Source organism: Chelonia mydas, chromosome 5 (genome assembly GCF_015237465.2).
Source record: "Chelonia mydas isolate rCheMyd1 chromosome 5, rCheMyd1.pri.v2, whole genome shotgun sequence".
In the NCBI taxonomy this organism is placed as follows: Eukaryota; Metazoa; Chordata; order Testudines; family Cheloniidae; genus Chelonia; species Chelonia mydas.
Window position 1 is genome coordinate 104465013 of NC_051245.2, and position 25110 is coordinate 104490122.

A 25110-nucleotide genomic window follows, 5' to 3' on the forward strand; every position below is an offset into this window, starting at 1 on the left:
TGCTCATTGCCAGCTTCTGGCAAACAGAGGCTCGGGACACCATCCCTGCCCATCCTGGCTAATAGCCATTGGTGGATCTATCCTCCATGAATTTATCTAGTTCTTTCCTTTAATTTTATCTTGTTCTCTTCTAAATAAAGAGCCATATTAGGTTCTCCTTTAAAAAAAACAAAACGAAACAAACCATAAACAACCCACGCCCTAATCTAAGCAATGCCTACAATTGCTATCGATTCGAATTGCAGTCTTACTTGTGTTGAGTAGTCTCCTGTTCTGTGAGTAGTCCCATTGGCTGCAATGGGGCTACTCACAGAATTGGATTATGTGAGTAAGGCTGGCAGAATCAGACATAAAGGGAGTGCTATATAGCCTTTTAAAGTTAATGGAAAGACTCCCATTGACTACTCTGGGCTTTGGATCAGCTCTGTAATGATGAACAAATATGTAAAGGGTCCTATTTCTCCTCTCAGACCAGTTTTACCTCAGTATGCTGCACCTGATTTTCAATAGAGTAAGTGAGATCAGAGTCTGGCCCAAAGCTTCTGGAACATTCATTCATTCCCTTTGAATGAGAAACGCTTTCATATAACCCAAACTCCCAGAAGTCAGATATCCATCATTAAAACACAGTTGCACATGCCTATGACTAACGTGGGGGGACAGAGAGGGTGTGGGGAATAATGCCTCCATGAGCAGCAATACTTAAAGTCTCAAACTGAAATGTGTGTGTGTGCGCGCGGGGGGGGGGAGGATGATCCCATATGGAATGATGTTCAGGTTGGTCAGAAAGTAGCTTTTCAGTGTTTTTTCTTGCAAGAAACAGAATCACTGATTCGTAACATATCAAAATGAACTTTTTGTTCAGAATAAAAGGAGTGTTGACTCCTCTGTGTTTTTAAATATTATAAACAGATGGGCTATAACACCTGGTATTGTTGACAAACCATCTATCGCTATATATAGTGTTTTAATTCCTGATCACCTGACTGATTAAAGTACTTCTGAAAAGGTCTATTCCTTTTCTCACTGCCTTGGAAGGCACGCCTAATTTTAAAAAAGTGAACGGAAAACATATCCTCTATCTTTATTCTCCTCTATCTTTATTCTCAGCATCCCTTTTAATATTCAAGCAGAATTTTATGGAGCTTTACCTTCTACCTAGTGAGCATTTGTACTCTTCTGGGTCTTCTCTTAGACTGCACCTTTAAAAATGGAGGCACTCAGACTCCTTGGATACTCAGCTCAGTGAGAACAAAGAAGCTTTATTATGGAGTCTAGAAGAGCTGTTGGTTATACCTTTCATTATCTATTTCACTCTGACAGATTAGCAAAATGTTATTATTGCCAAACACAGTATATTTTTGTTTTACTGACCTAATTAAAGGCACTACTGGACGGTAAGTTATATTGTGTGTAGGGAGAGGAGTTTAGAAAAATGAAGCCAGAACTGCTGCATAGCTGTTCAGACAGGCTCCTCTACTCTCTAGCCGTAAGAAATATTCCAGAATGTAAAAGTTTCTCTGATCTTAAAGGAATTTTTACTTCTAGACTGGTGGTGAGTCCCTACAAGTTATATCATAAACCTTACCATGGGTTTCATTCCCCTGGGAGAAACTCCGAAATCCTGCTGCAGCCAATACTTTCTTGTTTCTGATGTCTCCTTATGTACTCAAAACTGACACACTCCTCCCTCTCAGATAGACTCTTAATTACTTCCTGAAATTTCCCTGGAGAAATTGTCAACTTCACTAGAAGAAATAGGATCATCTGACACCAAGCTGTGGTTGATTGCTGAGGAACTAGCATTGTTCTCTTTGGGCCCTCCACTGAAAACTGCTATCACCATCTGAGTCAATAAAATGACATCAATGTACTAGAGCCTCCACTGCTTCCATCTGTCAGGTATATTCTTCCTTATTGCCTTCTGACAAGGGGATCTAGTAGAAGTTTTGGCCGTTATGATCACCCTGACTTAATTTATGTCTATCTCTGGAGCGCCCCACACCAGTTCCAATTACCAAGCACCTTCACAAAGATGCTTCCTCCCTAGTATTTACATATTTTTACTTGACAGAACATATGTTGTCACTCCCCACTCCCACTGCTATTTGTGATTTAAAAAATCCTCATCCACAGGGACTGGATAGCTTAGATTATAGATAATGGGACATAGAACTTTTCACTTCTAGGTCACTGCTCCAAGAGTGCTAACATTATGCTCGTCCCTGTACAAACATGTGGAAGGGTCCCTCTCCCAAGAAAATTATAATTTCATACAGATATAACATGCCACAGACACATTAAGCAGAAACCAACTATTGCCTGGTGGCTTGTATCAGTCCAGTTCCGAGTTAGTAGGTATCTATAAAGGTAGCTATCAATTACTAGTATGGGATAATAGTTGAAGAGGTGACATGTTCTTCATATATTAGTCTTGTTAAAATTCTGTGCATGCCCAATGTGACCTAGATATTTCTAGAAGATTTTTTCAGATGGAACTGAGTGTTTAAGCAGTTAAAATAAAGGTTGTGCCTTCTTTTCTGGCCAGTCCAACTATGAGGCCTGGTCTACACTACAGAGTTAGGTCAACATAAGGCAACTTATGTTGACCTAACTCTGTAAGCATTTACACTAAAATGTATCTCCCACCAATGTAACTCGCCTATTACACCAGCTTAATAGCTTCACCTGAGTGAGAGATGTAGCACTTAAGTCAATGTAGTTAGGTTGACGCAGTGTCAGTATGGACTCTGCCTTGCTTATATTGACTGTTGCTGCCTTTCAGAAACTGTCCCAGAATGCTCCACACTGGCAGTTGAATCCGTGTAAGCTGTCCTGATGAGGACCTACATTGCCGACACTAGGAGCATAGTGTGGACATGTAAAACCAATTCAATGACCGGGGTGGCTGTACATTGACGTAACTTAGGTTGGCTTAATTTTGTAAAGTAGACTTGCCCTGAGTAGAAATATTTCACAGTGACAACTACTTTAGTAAATAAACATGTTGAATTTGCCTCTCTGTTATTCCGGGGGTCATGTTATTAATTGTTCACAAGAATTCATATTCATAATGTGATCCTAGCATTTGCCAATTTTTTGCACAAATCATTGTGTGTCTGAAAATTAAGACTGGGAGTGTATCGTTCACTATTCATTATTCTGCTGTTTAAAAGGTTTCAGTGATCACACCAGTGAGGAAAAACAATACCCTGTGAATTAGGTGATTAACCACACAACAGAAATAATGGAGTTGAAATAAGCATGCTGAAATTTAGTCATACAAACTATTGGGTGTATGCTTCCAATGAACATACAAAGATTTTTTTTAAAAAAGGGAAAGCAGAAATCTGGGATGGCTCAGAAATGATTTGTGAACAGAGAAAGGGCTCAGTTAATCAAATATTTTTTTAATATATTTTACCGACTATACCTCTGAATATTCGTTAAATGTTAGAATGTCCAAATCATAAAATCCAACAAGGACTTGAACACTTAATATTTCCTAATTACATTAGTAAAACAAAACAAAAACAAACCCCCACCATGAATACTACTATTATATGCCTTCCCAGCAGAGAGGCCAAGGACTCACTTTGCACTGAGGATTGAGTGATGGAGCAATGTAGGGAAGCTCACACAGCTATGTGGTACTTGTAATGGGCGTAAATAAAATACTTTAGTCTCCAGGGCTATGCATCTGCTATGGGTACCACATAATCAACACCAGGTTCATTTGCTTTTCAAAAGAAACTAAAAGACGATGGAGGAAAATAGACCTGTGCACTATCCATTTCAAAAGCCTTATCATCATTGTCTCCCTAACACCAGTACAGAGAATTAATACGTACCTGTAGCTACAGAGTAAGTACCAGTATGACTAGAATGTTCTGCACAGTGCTGGCCTGACTGTTCCAGTCAGCTGTGAACAAGGAAAGAGGAATGGCGAGAGCAGACTGCTGTCCTTTGTGGGCTGTGAGATAGGAAGAGCCACACAGTGAAGATCCCTCCACCCGGTCCTGTCCCCAGCATGATGTCAGCTTTTCCCATTCTGACATCTCGCAGTCCTTCTTTATACAGCATACTGGTTCTACTGCCTGAGAAACCTCTGCACCCAGGAAAGAGATTATTGTATTTTGATATATGTCATTACCATATGAATAAATGTTTGTTGTGGGATAATTGTGCGCTGTTTGCTTAATTTGAGGTGTGTGTGTGGGAGGGGGGTGGCAAAGAGTTCCATAAAACTACCTTGCCTCAAGGGGATCTCTATCGGCAATATTATTCTAACTTCTAGTTCTGACTCATTTCTTTAGCATTCCAGTGGGCCCCTGAATGGAAGATCAAACTGGAAATCAATGTAACTTCAAAAAGCTGTCTGAATCAGTTGAACATCAGGTTAACATCGGAAATGAGCAAATACTGAGTAAATTGCAGGAAATATCGGGAGGCAAGCTATTTAAATACGTCACTATAGCGTTCCTAATAGAATGTAAATGAGACTTAATATTCATAACAGTGCTTAATCTAAGACTCCTTCACATTTTCCAACCCAACCATAAACAGCTTGCATCTTCATAAAATTTCTGAAATGTCGATATGTTGACCTGCACTTTTATATTAAATGTACGTTTTAGTTTATACAGACTATAAATTCACCTGGCATCCCACCCAAGGTGAAATTTAACACTTGTAAGTGGATATTGAACAGTAGCTACCACAGGGAACAGACAGAGCAGCTTGAATCAATTTCCTGATTTCCAATGTACTATAGGATAGTCTGGAGTCTATATTTAATATATTTTGCGTGACAATAAATCTGACAGTCAAAAAAAGAGAGAGAGAGAGAGAGAGAGAAAAGCACAGCTCTTATTTTAACAAATTTCTCACTGCAGTGTTCTTTTTTTCAAAAATAGGCTAGCTGGAACAGCATGTTTCCTCTGACTAACCACTGCTTTAGCTGCAGCTCCTCTAGACACAAGTTGTCACAATCTGTCTCATTCTAGTGTAAGATTTCATATGGGCGGGATTCCAAAATCCCAAGATAATATCGGACCGAACTGGTGTGTTTGATTCTAATTTGAGTAAGGAGAGGTGTGTAGCAAATGCTTTACTCCACACCCCTCTACACCTACTTTCACAGGAGGGGGAGTAGCACCTGGTGGTGTTGCTTTCGCCACCATGAACAGACGGATGACGTGGATAGCCGGCTACCTTCATCCCACTGGGCAGGCATGTAAGGTGGCTCATGATGGAGACCACAGGCCCCATCCTGTAGCTACCAAAGTCTATTTGAGCTTTGCCATTGACTTTAATAGAAGCAGAATTAGTGCCCATAGTTATGTCATGTACTATACTTGGAGAGGGAAGTACAAGTTGTTTGCCAAAATTTGAACATTTTAAAATCTACTTTCTAGGTACTTTAAAAACATCTAGGCCTACAGTTTTTTTGTTGATCAATTTATCTTATTCTAAATAAATGTATTTGTAGTTTGCTTTAATATGGTTATTAAATTTTTTCAACATTGCCAGAGAGGCTCAGAGGTTGCAGTTCTGCTACAGAGCAGCTGCTCTCTGTACCATTGGAGAATGGAAGTAGCTGATGAATTCTAGTAGTTCAATTAGCTTTAATTAGTGCAGCTAAGAGAAATTATATGAATTAGGTAAAAAGTGGCCTATGTCTGCTAAGTAATGGTGTTTTTGGTTGAGGGGACTAGAACTGTTTTCCTAGGAGGCGGCAAAAAAAACAAAACAAAAAAACAAACTTAACTTGTACGGCAAATTTAATAAAGGGGTCATTTTAAAATATTTTCAGTGCTTAGATATTTTTGCATATTTTTCTAAAAGAAAAGAATGGGGTGGAAAATTTAATTTCTTTTAAAGAGTTGTGGCCATTTTGGAGCTAAATTCAAAGCAATTAAGGGAACTTAATAGAACTCATCAAAAACAGAACATTTTAAAGACTTTTTGGATGTCAGTGAAAATAAAATTTTCAACAAAAATTGTTGTCAAAACTCTATTTGGAAAATTTTGACCATCTCACGAATTTGGTCCTCCTCTACTCACAAATTTAGATGCAGCCTTGTCAAGGTTCCTTCCCCACTCTGAACTCTAGGGTACAGATGTGGGGACCTGCATGAAAACCCCCTAAGCTTATTTTTACCAGCTGAGGTTAAAACTTCCCCAAGGTACAAACTATTTTACCCTTGGACTTTATTGTTGCCACCACCAAGCGTCTAACAGATATATAACCAGGAAAGAGCCTGCTTGGAAACGTCTTTCCCCCAAAAATCCTCCCCAAACCCTATGCCCCCTTTTCTGGGGAAGGCTTGATAAAAATCCTCACCAATTTGCATAGGTGAACACAGATCCAAACCCTTGGATCTTAAGAACAATGAAAAAGCAATCAGGTTCTTAAAAGAAGAATTTTAATTGAAGAAAAAAAGTAAAAGAATCACCTCTGTAAAATCAGGATGGTAAATACCTTACAGGGTAATCAGATTCAAAACACAGAGAATCCCTGTATGCAAAACCTTAAGTTACAAAAAGACACACAAACAGGAATATACATTCCATTAAGCACAGCTTATTTTATCAGCCATTTAAACAAGATAGAATCTAATGCATATCTAGCTACACTACTTACTAAGTTCTAAGCCTCCATTCCTTTTCTGTTCCCGGCAAAAGCATCATACAGACAGAGAGAGAGCCTTTGTTTCTCCCTCCCCCTCCAGCTTTGAAAGTATCTTGTCTCCTCATTGGTCATTTTGGTGAGGTGCCAGCGAGGTTATCCTAGCCTCTTAACCCTTTACAGGTGAAAGGGTTTTTCTCTGGCCAGGAGGGATTTTAAAGGTGTTTACCCTTCCCTTTATATTTATGACAAGCCTTAATAATGGATTCAGAGTAACAGCCGTGTTAGTCTGTATTTGCAAAAAGAAAAGGAGTACTTGTGGCACCTTAGAGACTAACCAATTTATTTGAGCACAAGCTTTCGTGAGCTACAGCTCACTTCATCGATTGCATACTGTGGAAAGTGTAGAAGATCTTTTTATACACACAAAGCATGAAAAAATACTTCCCCCCACCCCACTCTCCTGCTAGTAATAGTAACGTTGTAAGGAGAGTGGTCACTTTAGATAAGCTATTACCAGCAGGAGAGTGGGTTTGTGTGTGTGTGGGGGGGGGGGGGAGAAAACCTGGATTTGTGCTGGAAATGGCCCAACTTGATTATCATACACATTGTAAGGAGAGTGATCACTTTAGATAAGCTATTACCGGCAGGAGAGTGGGGTGGGGGGAGGTATTTTTTCATGCTTTGTGTGTATAAAAAGATCTTCTACACTTTCCACAGTATGCATCCGATGAAGTGAGCTGTAGCTCATGAAAGCTTATGCTCAAATAAATTGGTTAGTCTCTAAGGTGCCACAAGTACTCCTTTTCTTAATAATGGAGTTAAGAGTCCTCATAAGAACTTAGATTTTTGTTCATCTGAAACACTTGTACAGGAGAAGCATGTCACCAATAGTGATGTAAGTGTTTGAAAGGCTAGAAATGCTTAGCCAAGTGCTTTGGAATTGTTTTATAAATAATTTAAACACCATCTCTGGTGCCTGATCCTGATCCTAATTCCTGATTTGTCATTTCTTGTTACAATAATTGCATGCAGGACTCCTGTAATGTAGCTCTGTTGGATTGCACCAACAAAAATGGAAGGGCCTGATTCTTTTTTTACAGCTGTGTTATATATCAGAAGTAACTCTATTGAAGTCAATAGAATTAATCAGGTTCGAGAAGAGAACCAGACCCAAAATGTTTTCATTCAAATTTTGGAATTTGAACTTGCAAGGTGCTGACCACTCAATATCTGATCCAGTGAACCCTTAAGCACAGTTTAAGTGTCAGAAGAGTCCCACTGGACTGTTTCTGTGCTTAAAGTTAAGCACATGCTCAAGTGTTTGACTGGGGCCAGAGTTCTCAGATCCTTGCAAGATCAATTTCTTGGAGAGCAAAGTACAGCGTATACTATCTAAAGATTCCTGTGAATAGTTCTGAGGTACCGTAATTACTGTTCTTCAGAGGTAGGATATTTCAGTTCTTGCACATATCTAATCTCCATTGCATCTGTTGATTTCCTTTTTCTGCACTGTTTTTTTTCCTTTATGGTAGTAGTTTAAGTATTTAATATGGTCAGTCTAGGGTCTTTGACTAGTCCAACAACAGCAATATTTTAGCCATTGATTTCACTAAGCTTTATCATAACTTTAACATAAGTTTCATTACTGTTGACTCAGTTTTGCTCTTTTGGGTTTTAAGCTGTTCTTATACTGTCCTTAATGCAACTGATCTATTATTCTAACTGTGCTCCTTCTGTGGCCTGCACAGCATCAGCTTGATCCCAGTACATATTGAATTTTAAGTCTCTTGTTATCCTAAACATACAGTTGATGGGTGTATAAGACAAGTATTTTTATTAAAATAATCAGTTCCTAAGCCTGCAACATATTTAATGGCATACTTGGAATAATATTACTTTGTGTTGAAATATTCTTCCCGGAAGGGTACAAACTAATGTAGTCCATGTAATATAGCTTTGGCAGATCTTAAATAAGATCCATTCTCCCAAGGGTCAAGTGGTAGATTGGTCACTTTTAATACAAGCCAAGCTTCTTGTCCAAGTAAAGTAAACGATGACCCTGTGTCCAGGAGGGCTCTTTCACAGATATTGCTATTTTTACAGTTTATCCTACTTCATAATAAAACACTGGAGAATCTTTTCAGTGTTTTACAGACTGACAGTGGGTTCAGATATACTCACACTCCATCCCATTATCTCAAGTAAATAGTCCACATCCTCGCTAGTGAATGTTTTGCTGTGAATCGTGAATTTCATCATGGGATTGCAGTCTTCAAGATATATGTCATAAGTCATCTCTTGCATAACAGCTAGCAATGTCTCCCCTGTAACCCTGTTCCCCTCAATAAGTTTAGTTTACCCTGACCAATTCTCTATTTATCTCCTTGCAGCAAGTTTGAAGTGTTTCTGTACAGTTTCAGAAAATAAGAAATATTGTAAACCTGTTTACTTATAGAAACACTTCAAACATGTTAGCAATTACACCTGCTTCTCAGTGTGACTCACTTTAGCAGAACACTCTCCAATGGCACTGGTGGAGGGGTGAGTTTTTCCTTCCTGGAAAGTTTGACATTTTTGTAGAGATGTCTGTCAGAGTTTCAGGGGTAACTGCACCTGTAATTCCCCCTTCATGGAGACTCAAGGGCACCCACTCTTGGCAGAGACCCATACCTCTCTTCATCCTGACTTGGGTGTGGGGGGGGAGGGTTAAGTTTGCACTGTGCCTGTGTCACAGGGTAGCTGATACCTGTGGCTAGACTGAGCTCAGCTCCCCTGGATTGGAGCAGGTGAGCCCAAATCAGCTAACTAAAGAGGGCTGGGCCTATAAAAGAGTCTGTTACAGGAGTGGGTGGGTGAGGTTCTGTGGCCTGTAATGTGCAGGAGGTCAAACTGCATGATTATGATTCCTTCTGACCTTAAAGTCTAGAGTCTAATACCTGGGACCCTTCAAGATTATAGAACAGGTTAACCTGGTGGCCTTCAGGTTACAGTTGCCCTCGTCCTTGAAGATCCACACCATCTTTCACCTCTCACTTTTAAAGACCTACACTGAGAACCTGTAGCCAAATTGATCCAAGCCATCACCAAGCCATCACCAAGCCATGGACAGGAGGAGTACTAGGTCCAATGAATCCTTGAATTTTGGTGAGTTAGGGGAAGGCTCCAATACCTGATTGACTAAGAAAGCTACAGTCCAGACAAGTTATCTTTGAAACCTGTAGAGAACATCCTTGGTCTGGACATATTGTAAGAGTTACATTGGAAGTATCCTGAGAAACCAGGCCCCTAGGCGGTTACTGTCAGGAATTAGGGCATACAGCACATCCAGTTTTCAGGCAACTTCAGGAGTGTAGCTGACCTGTAGTAGGTTTCCTAATTGGTGGGAAGGATCAGCAGACCAGCTTTAAACCAGCAACAGCAGTAGCTTGGCAGCTGCTCAAAGCATTCACCCACGGCCGTCATACCTTCTGTGCCTGCTTGTTCCCAGTTTTGCTCCTACATTATTGCCTTAGACCCAGCCCTGCTCCTAGCTCTGTCTCACTCCAGGTAAACCTACTCTGACCCTTGACTCCGATTCCTGATTTCTGCTCTGAACCTTGGCTCTTTCATCTGGTCTCCGACTCCTGTTTTAACTCTTGGCTCCTATTCCTGGCTACGGACTCCAGCTCCAGCCACTAGGCAAGACTGCCCACGCCCTAGTCTCTGCCTAATATAGTCCTATGTAGAAAGCTGCTATTTTATTGAAAATCAGTCTGTTACTGATGTCTTCCTGAGTAGTTAGGGCTTGATACTGCTCCCACTGAAGCCAATAACAAAACTCTCCTTGCTTTCAATGGTGCATAATCTAGGTCTCTGGGCTTGAGTCTGTTTCCCTTCAGGTCAATGAAAAAAACCTCTCATTAATTTTATTGGTACATGATCAAAGACTTAATGTCTCTGTGTTTTCAAGGAACATGTAATGGAAGCTCTTAGTGATTGTGTCCAGTATTTTTAATTTTTTTTCTTTTAAAGAATGGGTAGGTAATTCTTCCTACTTTTACAGTTCATAAAATGATTTGTTGGTGGCTGTATAAAAGCATGAACTAGTCTTCAGTGTGTCTATGCTCACTGAATTTCAAGCCCCCAAACTAGTATTTCAGCATGCTACCACCTGTATTTTTGTTGTTGTTTTTATTCTTCATGAGTGTGTTACTGTAGGGGAGAGGGAAGAGAGGGAATGGAGAAGGGGGAAACTGATACATTTAATGAACACTTTCTACTCCAAAATCCTTGACTAATGTGCATGGCCATGAATATATATCAATTAATTAATTCATTGTATTAGGGTTTATATAGTTCACTTCCAAAACTAGGCCTCCATATCTTGATTTTTCAAACCTCAAAACAATTAGACTACATTACCCATTAAGCATTTATTTAGGGAGGCTGAAATTCACCCCAATCTAGATAGCCAGCACCAGGACTCTACAGGACTAAAATGGCACATAATCCTTATGCTGGTTCCTGCACTGGGGTGATTTTCACCTTCATTTCCTACAAAACCTGTATATTTTCCTTAATTCACATATGCATTTCCCCAAATTCCCTACGCCAAGATTCTTCATGGAAAACTAAAATGTCTGAGAGGAAAGCACAGACGATTTGGATATAAATTGATCAGCCCAACGTATGTTTTGATACTGTGTCACTGCCTCTGAAAAGTCAGCCTCGTTAACCCTGAGTTACATTCACACCAGTGCTAGCATGCTCTGGATCTGAATCAGTCTGCCCTGTATATTTTCATCTGCAAGAGAGAACTGAAAGACTTAACTTCAGCCCATGATGTATATTCCAACATATTTGTCTTGGCCTCTGCGTTTACGCTGCTGTGCATCATTCCTTTTAGTTGCCCCATTGTTCTATTTTCCTGTTTTATTTCTGCAACATTTTCATAAATCAGTGTATCAGAGTCACTTTCAGAAGACATACTCTCTACCAACACTCTCAAGGACCTGTGAAAGTCAGACTTGCACGGTATTGAAGTAAGCAAACATTTCCTATCACCTGACGGGACTGTAGCCACTGCAATAGATTTCATACTTGGTAGAAAGTCACAGAATGACATTTGCACAGCCAAACGATGTCCATTACATACTGTTAGGTGAAACATGCTTTGTTATGTTTTTAATGCTTATAATTGTTTATGGAGAACAAGGTGAGATCTCAAGTTCTATCTCAATTTCACCCTGCCTTTAAGATCATAAAAGTATAAAAATGCCCTATTCAGATATTGAGGAGTTGCATCTAGAATTTTCATTTAAGTGATTCTTGGTCCACACAAGCATAATTTGTCCAATATCTCATTCATTGATGACTTCAGAGTTTAAGGACCATTCACAAAGTCCAGGCCTGCACACAGAAGTTGCACCACTTCAACTAAATCAATTTCTGAATTAATTTAAATTAAATCAAATCAAAACAGTGTGACCTCCCTGTGTAGACACTCAAATTGGATTGAGAGTGGCTAAAATCAGTTCAGCTTAATTTGGTAACAAACCAAATTTTAAATTGAACTCTTTACATATCAAAATAATTCTAAATGGCACAAAAATTCTGCAGTGTTATTAATTGTGGCTGAAATTTTCTGTCCACAAAAATGGAAGCTGGATAGGTCATCTAGTCCAGTCCTGTGCACTGAGTCAGGATTTGGTATTATCTGGACCATCCCTAAGAGGTGTTTGTCTAATCCAGTGGTTTTCAATCTGTGGTCCATGAATCCATGGGGATCCGCAAACGACGTCTAAGATATCCAAAGCAGTCCACACCACCATTTAAAATTTTTCACACATGAAAAAAGGTTGACACCCACTAGTTTAACCTGTTCTTAAAAAAAACCCTGGACTGAGATTCCACAACCTGAGATTCTAGGTAATTTGCTCAAATGCTTAACTACCCTTATAGTTAGGACATTTTTGCTAATTTAAGCCCCTTATTTCTTTTCCTCTGGTTCAGGATGACAGTTTTTCATCCTCCTTTTTATAACAACCTTTCACATACTTGAAGACTGTTATGCTCCCCCTCCTCAGTCTTCTCTTATCCAGACTAAATAAACCTATTTCTTTTTCAATTTTCCTTCATAGGTTATGCTTTCTAGACCTTCCAATCATTTTTGTTGTTCTTCTCTGGACTTTCTCCAATTTGTCCACATCTTTCCCAAAGCGTGGCGAGAAGAACTCGGCACAATATTACGGTTGAGGCCTTAACAGTGCTAAGTAGAGTTGAAGAACTACTTCTCATACCTTGTTTATAACACTTCTGCTAATACATCCAAGAATAATGTTCACTTTGTTTGCAACGGTATTATTATTGTTGACTCATATTTAGTTTGTGATCCACTATAACCCCAAGATCGTTTTCTGCTGTACTCCTTCCTAGGCAGTCATTTCTCATTTGGTATTTGTGCAATTGATTTTTCTCTTTTAAGGGTAATATTTTTCATTTGTCCTTAGAGAATTTAATCCTATTTATTTCAGATCATTTCTCCAATTTGTCAAGGTCATTTTGAATTCTAGTCCTGCTCTCCCAAATGCTTGCATCCCTTCCCAGTTTGGTATCATCTGTAAGCTTTATAGGTGTACTTTCTATGCCCTTATCCAAATCATTTCTGTAGATATTGAATAGAACCAGACCCAGGACAGATCCTTGGGGGCACACTTGATATGCCCTTCCTGTTTAGTTATGAACCATTGATAAATACAGAATACATTTTCCCAACTAGTTGTGCACCCTCCTCATAGTAAATTCTTCTAGGCTATATTTTCCTAGTTTGCTTATGACAAGGTCAAGTGAGAGTATCAAAAGCCTTACTATAGTCAAGATGTTATCTATCTACTGCTCTCTTTCCGAACCACAAGGCTAGTTACCATCAAAGAAGAATATTAGGTTGATTTGACAAAATTTGTTCTTGATAAATCCATATTGATTGTTTATAACCTTATTACCTTCTAGGTGCTTATAAACTGATTGCTTGATTATTCAGTCCATTATCTTTCTGGGTACCAAATTTAGGCTGACTGACCTATAATTTCCTGGGTTGTCCTTATTCCTCTTTTTACAAATAGATACCATATTTGCCCTTTTCGTCCTCAGGTATGTCTCCCGTCCTCCACAAGCGCTCAAAGATAATCACTAATGGCTCAGAGATTTCTTCAGCTAGTTCCTTAGTATTCTAGGCTGTGTTTAGTCAGGCCCTGCCAACTCAAAGACATCTAACTTGTCATCTAACTTGTAATTCTTAAATTGTTCTTTCTGTATTTGAGCCTCAGATCCTACCCTATTTACACTGTTGTTAGTTATGTTAGTCATCCAGTCAATACAAATCTTTTTGGTGAAAACTGAACAAAACACACATTTAATGCTTCTGCCATTGCTGTGTTTTCTGTTATTATCTTTCCCTCCTCATTGTGCGCTCAAAGCTTCTCATCAAGGTCTAGTGGAAAATGTCATCAAAACAGTTCCTTCCCACATAGTAACGTGGCCTAAAGGCCACTGTCAGTAGTCCCAGGCTGTAGTGCCTACTGTCCACAGTTCCTGAAAGTAATACCTAATATCTGCAGCCTCAGGCAGTAGCACCTAACATCCACAATATCAGGCAATGGCATCTATTATCTTGGGCACTCACAGTGTCTCATGCTAGATGAAGGCTGGGGGGACCCGGCCTATCCTGCTCCACTGGATCCCAACCCAGGGCCCTGTGAAACCAATAACTCCTGTATAGGTTCGGGTCTCCATATGAACAAATGTGTTCCCATGGCCACTTCCTACCCTAATCCCAGATCTGGCAGCTCCTGCGTGAGTAGCAGCTCTCTGTCCCCTTTGGTCTCCACAGTTGACTGGAGTCCCACAGCATAATCAGGGTGCTCAGTCTCCACAGTCTGGAGTTCAGGTGGCTTCCTGCAGCATGCATCCAATCCATTCTCCTCCTCAGTCAGTTCAGACTGAACTGAGCTACTTCCTTTTATATGCTCCCACCACCTGGAGCATGCACAGCAATAGTGAGGAGGCATGGCTTCTTGGGCCCAAAGTGATTGGTTAACCCCTGCAGGTTGATACACCCTTAATAATGTCTCTTTAAAATACTGCCAACTCTCCTGAAATCTTCTTTTCCCTTAGACTTGCTTCCCATGGGATTTTACCTACCAGTTCTCTGAGTTTGCTCAAGTCTGCATTCTTGAAGTCCACTGTCTTTATTCTGCTGTTTTTCCTCCTACCATTCCTTAGAATCATGCACTGTATCTTTTTTTGTGATCATTTTCACCCAGACTGCTTTCCACCTTCAAATCCTCAACCTGTTTCTATTTGTCAGTGGCAAATCTAGAACAGCCTCTAAATTAGTTGCTTTCTCCACCTTCTGTAATAAAAAGTTGTATGTGAAACTAAGATACCCAGCTGATACATGGATTAGGATCAAAGGTGCAGCAGGATGCTAGGAATCACTGAGCTTGCTGAGAACATTGGGTGGAATTTATACCTGCCTTGTTTGACTACAGACATCTATCCCCACTGGATTGGTAATGGAATCCAGAGGTTCCAGTTGTTGAGGAAAACCTTCCTGAGTGATAAGAATGCAAGGAAGCAAGACCCACCAGGTCCATGTGGTCCAGGAGGATGAGTGTTTGTGCTCCATCTCTAAGTTCAAGCTGTTCATGGAGTAGCTGGAGGTGAATGACATTACACTAAGCAGAGAGAGTGAGCGAGTGTGTATGTGTGCGCAAAAACACAGTTCTGGATAGTTGACAATCTGCTGCAGTAAACTGGATGGTAACAAATAGTGTGAATTACCATTTAAGAAATGTAAAAAGCTCATAGGTGGGGAAAGGGAGAAATATCAGAGGCATTGATTTTATATATGTATATATAAAATATTTATGGGAGTCAGCTCCATCTTCCTTATCCCACACTGGATCCCTCTTTAGTTACTGAATTGTAATCTCCTCTGCTACATAACCTGACAGATGATATCCAATTCTGATTCCACGAATAGCTAAGTTGTTTTGCAGAAACTTGCCCACACCAAGGATACCTTAACACAAGTCCATAGCCAGACACTGTGGTAACAGGAACCCAGTTTATCTATTCCTGAGATGAATCAGTAGATTCAAACCATCTATTTTAATTGGCCTGACTGCATATTACTGCTTGTGTTTCTGTTGATGACTTGCTTGCCATCAGCAACTATCACTCTCTCTTTGGATATTTTTTTTCTTAAAATGTCAAGCACTGTAGCCAAAGATTATCTGTGGCTAGTTTATATTCACAGTCGTTCACATAAGGCCCCTGGATGATAGCGTCAAGAATACAAAAGGAGTACTTGTGGCACCTTAGAGACTAACAAATTTATTTGAGCATAAGCTTTTGTGAGCTACATATACCAGCTTATGCTCAAATAAATTGGTTAGTCTCTAAGGTGCCACAAGTACTCCTTTTCTTTTTGCGAATACAGACTAACATGGCTGCTACTCTGAAACCTTTCAGAATACAGCCACTAGAAGCTACTTCATTTCAGTTTCGAACAAATTCTGTACATGGCCAATAGGTAAAGCGTAAGGTGAATCTGAGTATATTGCACTTTTAACCAGAAGGCTGGAGTCCAACTTCTTGGGAAGCTAGAGCCGTGGATGTGTTAGGGGCAATTAGTTACAAAGAGGCTAGATATATTCAAAAATGTAGAAGCCTGGTGTATCACTTCAGCTAAAATGCTAACAGTCAGAAGGTCTGATCATTAGAATCCAATATAATTAATACGAATACTGAAAACACATACTTTCTTTGGCACATAAGGAAAGAGATCACTGAAAAGGCAGTAGGCCACCATTTTAATTGTGCATAGCAAAACATTGTACTAAATACACACCTGCAGGTGCCTGTTACCAGAAGACACACTGCTCCCTGAGCCAGTTTGAGCTGCATGAGAAGGATGAAAGGAGGAGGGATTCTGTCTCCACCTACATCTATAAATAACCTACAGTTTCAGCCAATGTTTAACAGATCCATGCAACAATGAACTGCAGTCCTTTGTTAACCTGGCTGGAGAGTAACCAACAATAGGATGGCTGGTTCTTGAGGCCTATTGTTCAGGCACTGAGACCCCTTCTTTTCTGCACACCCTTTGATGAAGAAACCAAATTACTTTGTGTCAGTGAGAACACCTTGACTATCCTGTAGAATACTCATGACACTAGACAGAACAATATCCCCTCCCCACACTACATTAATGGTTTCATCAGCATATGTACTAAATATGCTAAATAATTGCTTAAATACTGAAGGCACCACTAGTTATAAAACTGCAACTTAGAGAGAAAAAAAATAGAATAATACAAAGGCCAGGAAGGGAGCCTTTTCATTTTTTATTTCCGTGGCCAAGTTTCAAATGAGTTTTCAAGGGCAGACTATGCTCCTAATGTGACGGAAGGAATACGCTTTCAAGTCTGTACCACAGAATTAGACATTGCACTTCTCTATATTAGTTACATTTATTGGTGGTTTATTTTCCTGTGGTTTTTGATTTAAACTTGCTGAACCAACAGTTTACCTAAAAAACATTTGTAACAATGTTTCCTGCAAGGTTGCTCGTGAAAGCAGGGGTGAGGGAGAGGGATTGATATATAATTTGAAGAATATACATTTAAAGCTTGTCTTCTCCTTGCTCTAATATTCTAAAGGGGGGGAGTCACAGAAAATTTGTTTAACAGCTGTAGATTCTATTAAATTTTAATTACTTCCCCCTGTGGCTTTAAATTGAGGGTGGATTGCATAACAACATTTTAAATTTTTTTTGCCCATTGTATCTAAAGTTGTAATTTGAGCTGCCAATTTCCCTCATCCCTTCCCACCCCCCACCAATGTTGGGAAGTGATGCTGAGTTTCAGATAGACAGACTCAGCATTCCTCATATGGGGTAGAAGAAAAGCAGCTCACGTTACAGCCTGATGTGCCATTGCACTTTGTTCCTACAATAATACCAAAGTCCTCCAGCAGAGAGAGGGAAGTGACAACCTGAAACTTCTGTTTGTTTTTTTTTTTTAAATCAAGCAGGGGAAAAAAATGATATATTTTTATTCATCATAAAGAAACAGTTAAGGACCAACAGGAAAGGGCAATTTCTCTTTAAAATTAGATTACTTCCCCCTGTCGCTTGATAGTTTCTAAGGTCCTGATCCTGTATTGTGCTTCATCTGAGTGTTGCTGTCCATCCACATAGGTGAATTCAAGACTGGAGCCTAGGCTAGGAAATCCGTTCACATTCTTGCTGGAAGTGTCATAAACATTCTTTAGCAGCACCACATAAGCATAGTATGGAAACAAAACAGTATTGACGTACCTGGAGAAGATTCACTTGGATTCTTGCGCCACTTACTGTACACATGCTCACTAATGGTTTCTGCCTTTTTAAAATATCCCTGTTTCTCTGTTCTTTGAAGCTTTGGGAATTTGACAGACGAAAGTATTTTATAATCTGTCAGTGTCAGAAGAACATCATCTAGGTTCAGCTAAAACAAGAGTAGATAGTAAAATATGTATAAAGGTGAACATGCTGCTACACAAGGGATGCTCACTTCAGACTGGACTTGAGATGTGAAGGCCCGTGGCTGGCAGAGGTATGCAAGGTTAATTGCAGAGATTGTATGCACATAATCTATAGGGTAATATGGGTCAGGTATGTTGTCTTTCACTGCCCTTTACGGAGTATTCCACATATTGGTTCTGAAGATGGCGAGTGAATGCTAAACTTGACAGATGTAAACGCACAGTCACAACTTAGTGAGAGATGATGAACAAGAGAACATATGGGAGTGATAGATCTTTTACGACCAGGAAAGAAACAGAAAAAGAAAAGAGAATTTCAGTTCTTCTAAGTGGAGAAAAGGCAATTGGATATTTCTTAACAACACAAGGAACGCAGCAAAGTGCCTGAATTATATTATGGAGAAATGAACACCTTTTGCCTGGAGAAAAGATGGATCTGACCCACCCATCCCAATTTTAGGAAAGTTCAGAGTCAGCGCCAAACTCTGCAGGTGTGGCCTTACTCTACTTTGAATTAGGGAGAACAAAATGCATATACATTTGGATTCTGGTTCTGATTATATAGACACAAGATAAGATAATCCAGCCCATGACATAAAATTGTTCAAAAGAACAAGTGGCAGTTAGGTGGCTAACTCCAATTGAAAGGGGAATAGGTTTGGGATGCCTTTATTTACATATGCTATTTCTTTCTGGATGCTAATTGACACAGGTCATCACCAACTTTAAACCAAATCATTAGATAAAAACTAGTGCTAACTGTTGGGACATCAGAGAACAGCAAAACTTTTAAACATAGCACTAAGGCTTAATTTTCATTAAAAGCTCCACCACCTTCCTTATGCAGGTCTCAAGCATGGAAGATAAAGGATTAATGTGACACCATAATTTTAATCATGTAACATTTTCTTTTAGCCCTACATTCAGCCCATAGCAGCCAATTAACTTGGCTAGCTATTTGAGAACCTGCATGGGAGAAAAACAGAAAAAAGAGTCTTCCACTCCCTCCAGGCTGTAGAGTGGCAGCAGTGTCATTCTGTACCTACTGTGCCGGACTAGTGACAGGTATAGTCTCCCAGTGCCAAGTCCTCTCTGGAGCATGGGCAGGAGGTAGAATATAGCATCCACGGAGCCCTAGACATTAAAATTCCACCCCCAAAAGCTCAGATAGACAAGGTAATGCCCTGCTGCTAAAGCCACTCAGATAAGTCCAATTGTCCCTTTATAACTGCTTTCTAATAAGAGCACCCACACTGGACTTAGACCCTTCAGTTTTTACCTTGCATATTGCTTAGATTCAATTGAGCAGCAGCAACAGAGGCAACTTTATATGACTGGGAAATTTTGGTGATAAGTAGTTTATCAGACTGGTTGAAAATTCTGTCAAGATCGATAATTTTCTTTTAATTCATTTATTTTTGCAAAAAGTGTCTGTTTTCCATGGCTAATTTTTACTTTTGGTCAACAAACTGAATATCTGAAAACTTTCTGATTTTCGACGGAAGACCAAATATTTTTTATTTGGAAATGGCATTGTGGTGTTTCATGGGAGCTGCAGTTTGGGTGATGCCTCATGTCCCCATGTAAGGGCAGGGTTCCATCTAGACTACATGTCCATTATGCAGTACAGTCAGGAAGATCCCATGATGCAATACGGTGAGAAGGAAGATCATGATGCATCATGTAATATGTAGTCTGGCCAGGGGCCTATTCTCATAGGGGGAAATGAGGGCACATAAGGAACCCAAAAACTCTTATGAGACACTGTAGTGGCACTTTTGAATCAAAGCATAAATTTTTTTTAGCCTAAATTTTTCAGATTTTTACAAAAAAAAAAGTCAAAATTGTCCACAGGAAAAAAAAATATTCTGACCACCTCTAATAACGTACTGTTTATGTTTTGCGGTTCCCCAAGTTTTGCTCAACTGCAAGCTCCATTTACTCTCAAAGTACAGCCGGTCTTTTATTTGGGTGATTGTTTTTTATTCTTTTTTGTTTGCTTGAATATTTAATTTAAAATGGTCATTAACGAGTAATTTATTGCTTAGACATTGATATATGCAAAATTATTCTCGGTATTTTTACAAAATATTCCAGGATTACAGATCTTTAGGATTCCAGCTAATAAGGCATTATCTGAAATTATTGCTGTTAAGATTCAGCTGGAGGCTTTAAAATGTAATGAAATAAATGTTGTAACACAATTCACTGCTTTTGAACGTTAGGTTTTCGAGTTATAAAATAATTTTTATCAGTCTCTGAATATAAAGTTTGCACGCATGCTCAAGACAACAATTATCCCAGCAAAGCATTCAAAGCTGTATTGTTCCCTTAATGAACATAGTGTAAAAAAAAGTCAGATTAATCATGGCATTACAAATTTTATTTGGCAAACCCAACTTTGACAGAACAGTACAGTTGTGCACTTTGTACTGAGTGTGGCTGCTCTTATCACTACTGGGACTATCTGCTATCTCAGAGCTGTCATAGCACAGAGGTTACTTGAGATAAATCACTTAGCAGCAGCTGCAGGCCCTTCCAAAGTAACAGATTAGATACAGTATATGCAGGGTAATGCAGAGTGAAACAGACTGACTGAATATTTTGGAATCTAAATCAGTAGTATCCTCCTCCCTAGTTAAAGCTCAGAGCCGGTGAAGTGTCAGAGAAACTGGTGAAGTTCATTCTTCACTAAGGTCACTGTGGTCTGCAATAAGAATATATTGAGCCAGCATAGCAAATAGATTCTTGCCATGGCCATTTTTTGCTGCTGTTTTCCTTTTTTGACAGGTTAATTTTTTATTCTACTCTCAGTCTGCACCTATAGTTTAGGACCTTCCTATGCATCAGCTTGTTTTCTTAGAAAAGGGGGAAATTGCCCTAACTACAGTTTCTGCATGGTTCACAAGCTAATCCCAATGTTTAATTATAAATATTCTGAGGTCCAGAAAAAAGTGAATTTGATGCTATTCATTATTTGTTTTATTGCTAGTCTGAGACAAGGAAAAGAAAATGAGCTACATTCAATGAAGATCATATACAATAAGAACAAGCATTAGCTAGTGCCTTATCAAGTTAAACAAAATAATGTATTTATTATATAGAAATTGATAGTGGGGTCTATCAGCAGAGCATCAAAAAGTGCCTTATCGTTAGCAAAATCAACAGAATATGATAAAAATCCCTGCTTCTTAAACCTTCCTCCTTCCTTCTTTATTATAAAATATATCATAAGCCTTTCCACAAAAAATACTGTATATAACATTTCAGTTACTGTCAAACATGATTAGGAAGAGATGGCAGAGACAAGGTGTGTGAGGTAATATCTTTTATTGGACCAACTTCTGTTGGTGAATGAGAGGAGGTGGGTAAGCTCAGCACCAATCTTCTGTATCAGTATTCAAAGTTCAGAAATGGACTGGCTGAATTTTTCAGAAATCTCAGTTTACCTGAACTAACCCAGTTCTTTTGCACATTCAGGGTGGGTCGGCTTAGTGATAATGTTTGTATTGCCAACCCAGAAGAGACTGTGTTCAAGCCCTACCCACATCCTCCCAAATGGGTGGTGGGATAGGAGAGACTGCATGGAAAATCAATTAGCTATGAAGAGTGCTCAATGCCAAATTATGGGGCAAAAGGAAAGGGGTTAGTTTGTGGATGGTACCAAGCTGAGAGGGGTTGCAAGTGCTTTGGAGAATAGTAATAAAATTCAAAATGATCTAGAAAACTGGAGAAATGGTCTGAAGTAAATAGGATGAAATTGAATAAGAACAAATACAAAGTACTCCATTTAGGAAGGAACAATCAGTTGCACATAAACAAAATGGGAAGCAGTGCTGCAGAAAGTGATCTGGGGGGTCATTGTGAATCACAAGCTAAATATGAGTCATCAGTGTAACAATGCTGCAAAAAAAGAAACCATTATTCTAGTGTATTAGCAGGAGCATTGTAAGCAAGACATGAGAAGTAATTCTTCCATTCTACTCCACACTGATTAGGCTTCAGCTGGAGTATTGTGTCCAGTTCTTGGCACAACATTTCAAGAAAGATGTGGATAAAATGGAGAAAGTCCAGAGAAGAACAACAAAAAAGTATGAAAGGTCTAGAAAACATGACCTATGAGGGATGATTGAAAAAAAGTTTGTTTAGTCTGGAGAAAAGAAAACAGAGGGGACATGATAACAGTTTTTAAGTACATAAAAGGCTATTATATGGAGGAGGTGGGGAAATGTTCTCCTTAACCTCTGAGGATAGGACAAGAAGAAATGGGCTTAAATTGCAGCAACGGAGGTTTAGCTTGGACATTAGGAAAAACTTCCTAACTATCAGGGTAGTTAAGAACTGAAATACGTTGCCTAAGGAGGTTGTGGAATCTCCATCATTTGTGATTTTTAAGAACAGGTTAGACAAAGACCTGTCAAGGATGGTCTAGATCAGGGGTGGCCAACCTGTGGCTTCAGAGCCGCATGCTTCAGAAATTAATATGCAGCTCCTTGCATAGGCACCAACTCTGGGGCTGGAGCTACAGGTGCCAACTTTCAAATGTGTCGGGGGGGTGTGCGGGGAAGATGTGCGCTCACTGCTCAACCCCTGACTCTGCTACAGGCCCTGCCCCTACTTCACCCTTCCCCCAGGGCCCCCACCCCTTCCTGCTCCCTTCCCTGAGCTTGCCACGCCCTCACTCCTCCCCATCCCCCAGAGCCTCCTGCATGCCATAGGAGGCATGGAGAAGGAGGGAGAGGCACTGATCAGCAGGGCTGCTGGCAAGTTGGGGAGAATTGATGGGGGGCTGCTAAGGCATTATTGTGGCTCTTTGGGAATGTACATAGGTAAACTCTGGCTCCTTCTCAGGCGCAGGTTGGCCACCCCTGGTCTAGATAATATTTAGTTCTTCCATGAGTGTAGGGAACTGGACTCAAGGTCCCTTCCAGTCCTATGATTCTATTTCTAGTGTTTCTTTAAAAATGTAGCAGGAAACAGGCTGCAAGTGAGCTTCTGAAGATTCTAGCCGAAGTTCTACAGTGAAGCAGAGAGAGAGAGTAGATTTAGCAAAAATAAATAAATAATTTAAAAAAAGTTTTCCATATTCTAATAAAGTGTTTTATTCACTTTTAAAGGACAGTGATTCTTTTTGCGATTCTTTGGCAGTCACACGACAAGAGGTGGCCATGCACTTCCCCATGAATCAGGACTTGTCCTCCCACATGACATCCAGAGATCTGGGCTGGTATTGTGATGAGATGCTCCCTCTATGTAATACATAGTTACGTTTCAAAGTTGTCCTTACGTCCTTTGAAATTGTGGAGAAATATGTTTCAGTTCTATGCTTGTGTAATTTACCATGAAGAGATGTTTCAGTTTGATGTTTTGACTAACAGATGGAGTTTCTGTGGACAGAGATGATAGTTATGTATATTTATTCACTAAGGTCTCACTCCTGCGGACCTGCTCTCATTAAAGTCAATGGGAGTTTTGTCATTGACTACAAAAAGAACAGGACAAGGCCCTAAATCCTAATCCTATCATCTTTACTTGGCCAAATATATTGACTAAGCAATACAGCACAAAGAGGAGACATATGTACCCTCCTTCTGAGAAGCAAATTCTTGCAGCATGGTGACCTTACATAGAAATTGTGCTTCAAAGATACACATTTCATCTACTGGTATTTATAGATGATTTTATGAGTTACAAAATTCTTTACACATCACAGAAATCCAACCCACCACTGTCCTAGTTCCTTAACTTGTTGTTCTGTGCCTTTCATATCTCTCTTTTGAATACTGCATTCCAGATACTAGTCCATGGAGGTACCTCCCCAGCTCGTACCATGGCAGAGCATTAACGTATTTTGCCTTCAATGAGTTTCCTATTTGCTTTGCAAAGTGTCGTGGGATAGTTGACATGGGTGAACAGAATTGTGAGAACATAAAAGATTTGGTTAACATAACTTCCCAACACTTATTTATAATGTATATTTCATTAATACTGTGCACATAATACCTAATGTGGTATACACAACACCTAACATATGTATTTGCTACAAATGCTGAGCTCTGTTGAGCTGCTATTTATCAGAATACACTTAGATGCCATCAAAAAACAGTACCCTTCCATTCTTCAGGTGAAATAGATTGTTGTAGAGGAGCTTTGCCCATAAATTACAGCTGACAGTTGAGGTGATTAAAAGCACATGGTTTGATTGTATGCATTAATCTCTACAACTTTCATCACATCTAATTTAATTACACACAGGTGTACATTTCTTTTAAATTCATTAGCTTGTCAGTAACCAGTCGTACTGTATAGTATTGTTTGCAGAGGTGCTACACAGATAAGTCAATGGACAAACTGAAGAACTGAAATATAAAAACACTCAACCATCAACAATGCTCCCCCAAAAGATCAACATTCATGTTAATAAGTCCATGTGTGCAATGAGACAATTTATTTTACTGTGTGGTACTTCCTGATCGAGCCCCATCCACCATTCCAGACAGCAGCAGCCAGAAGTATCGAATCCTTTCTGTGTTGTTGTTGTAGGACATTCTGCTCAGATCCTGCCCACCACCAAGTTAGTTTAACATTTTTTAAAAAAAAGTTAGGACATTTGTCTGTTTGTAGCTATTCAGTTTTTAGGTCATGGAGCACAATACTGTTTCCAGTGAAGTCAATGCAAGTTTTAACATCAATGGGGGATGATCATGCCTTTATTTTTAAGTAGCTCTGAATTTTACATTCCACCAGTGGGGTATGTGTGCCTTCTTATATTGAATATGGCTTTATGTGAAAGTATACAATTGGTATATAACTGGTAACTGGCCTAGACTCTTATCGAGTGCTTAATTTATGCCAGGGCTTTGCCAGAACTGAGCCCCAGCACTTCTAGGCTTGGCAGTTCATATCCC

General features: G+C 39.6%; 1 protein-coding gene across 2 annotated transcripts in view; it reads right to left on the reverse strand.

The window, feature by feature from the left end:
• Positions 1-25110, reverse strand: part of PTPRD (protein tyrosine phosphatase receptor type D) — a 2140771-nt gene that overhangs the window by 1948393 nt on the left and 167268 nt on the right. The window contains exon 1 of one of the 2 annotated variants that reach the window (XM_043546214.1): positions 6647-6718. The exons of the other annotated variant lie outside the window; for it this stretch is intronic. The gene's annotated coding sequence lies outside the window, so the exon portion shown is untranslated. Of the gene's footprint in view, positions 1-6646; positions 6719-25110 lie in introns of those variants that run through there. 2 annotated transcript variants of the gene reach the window in all.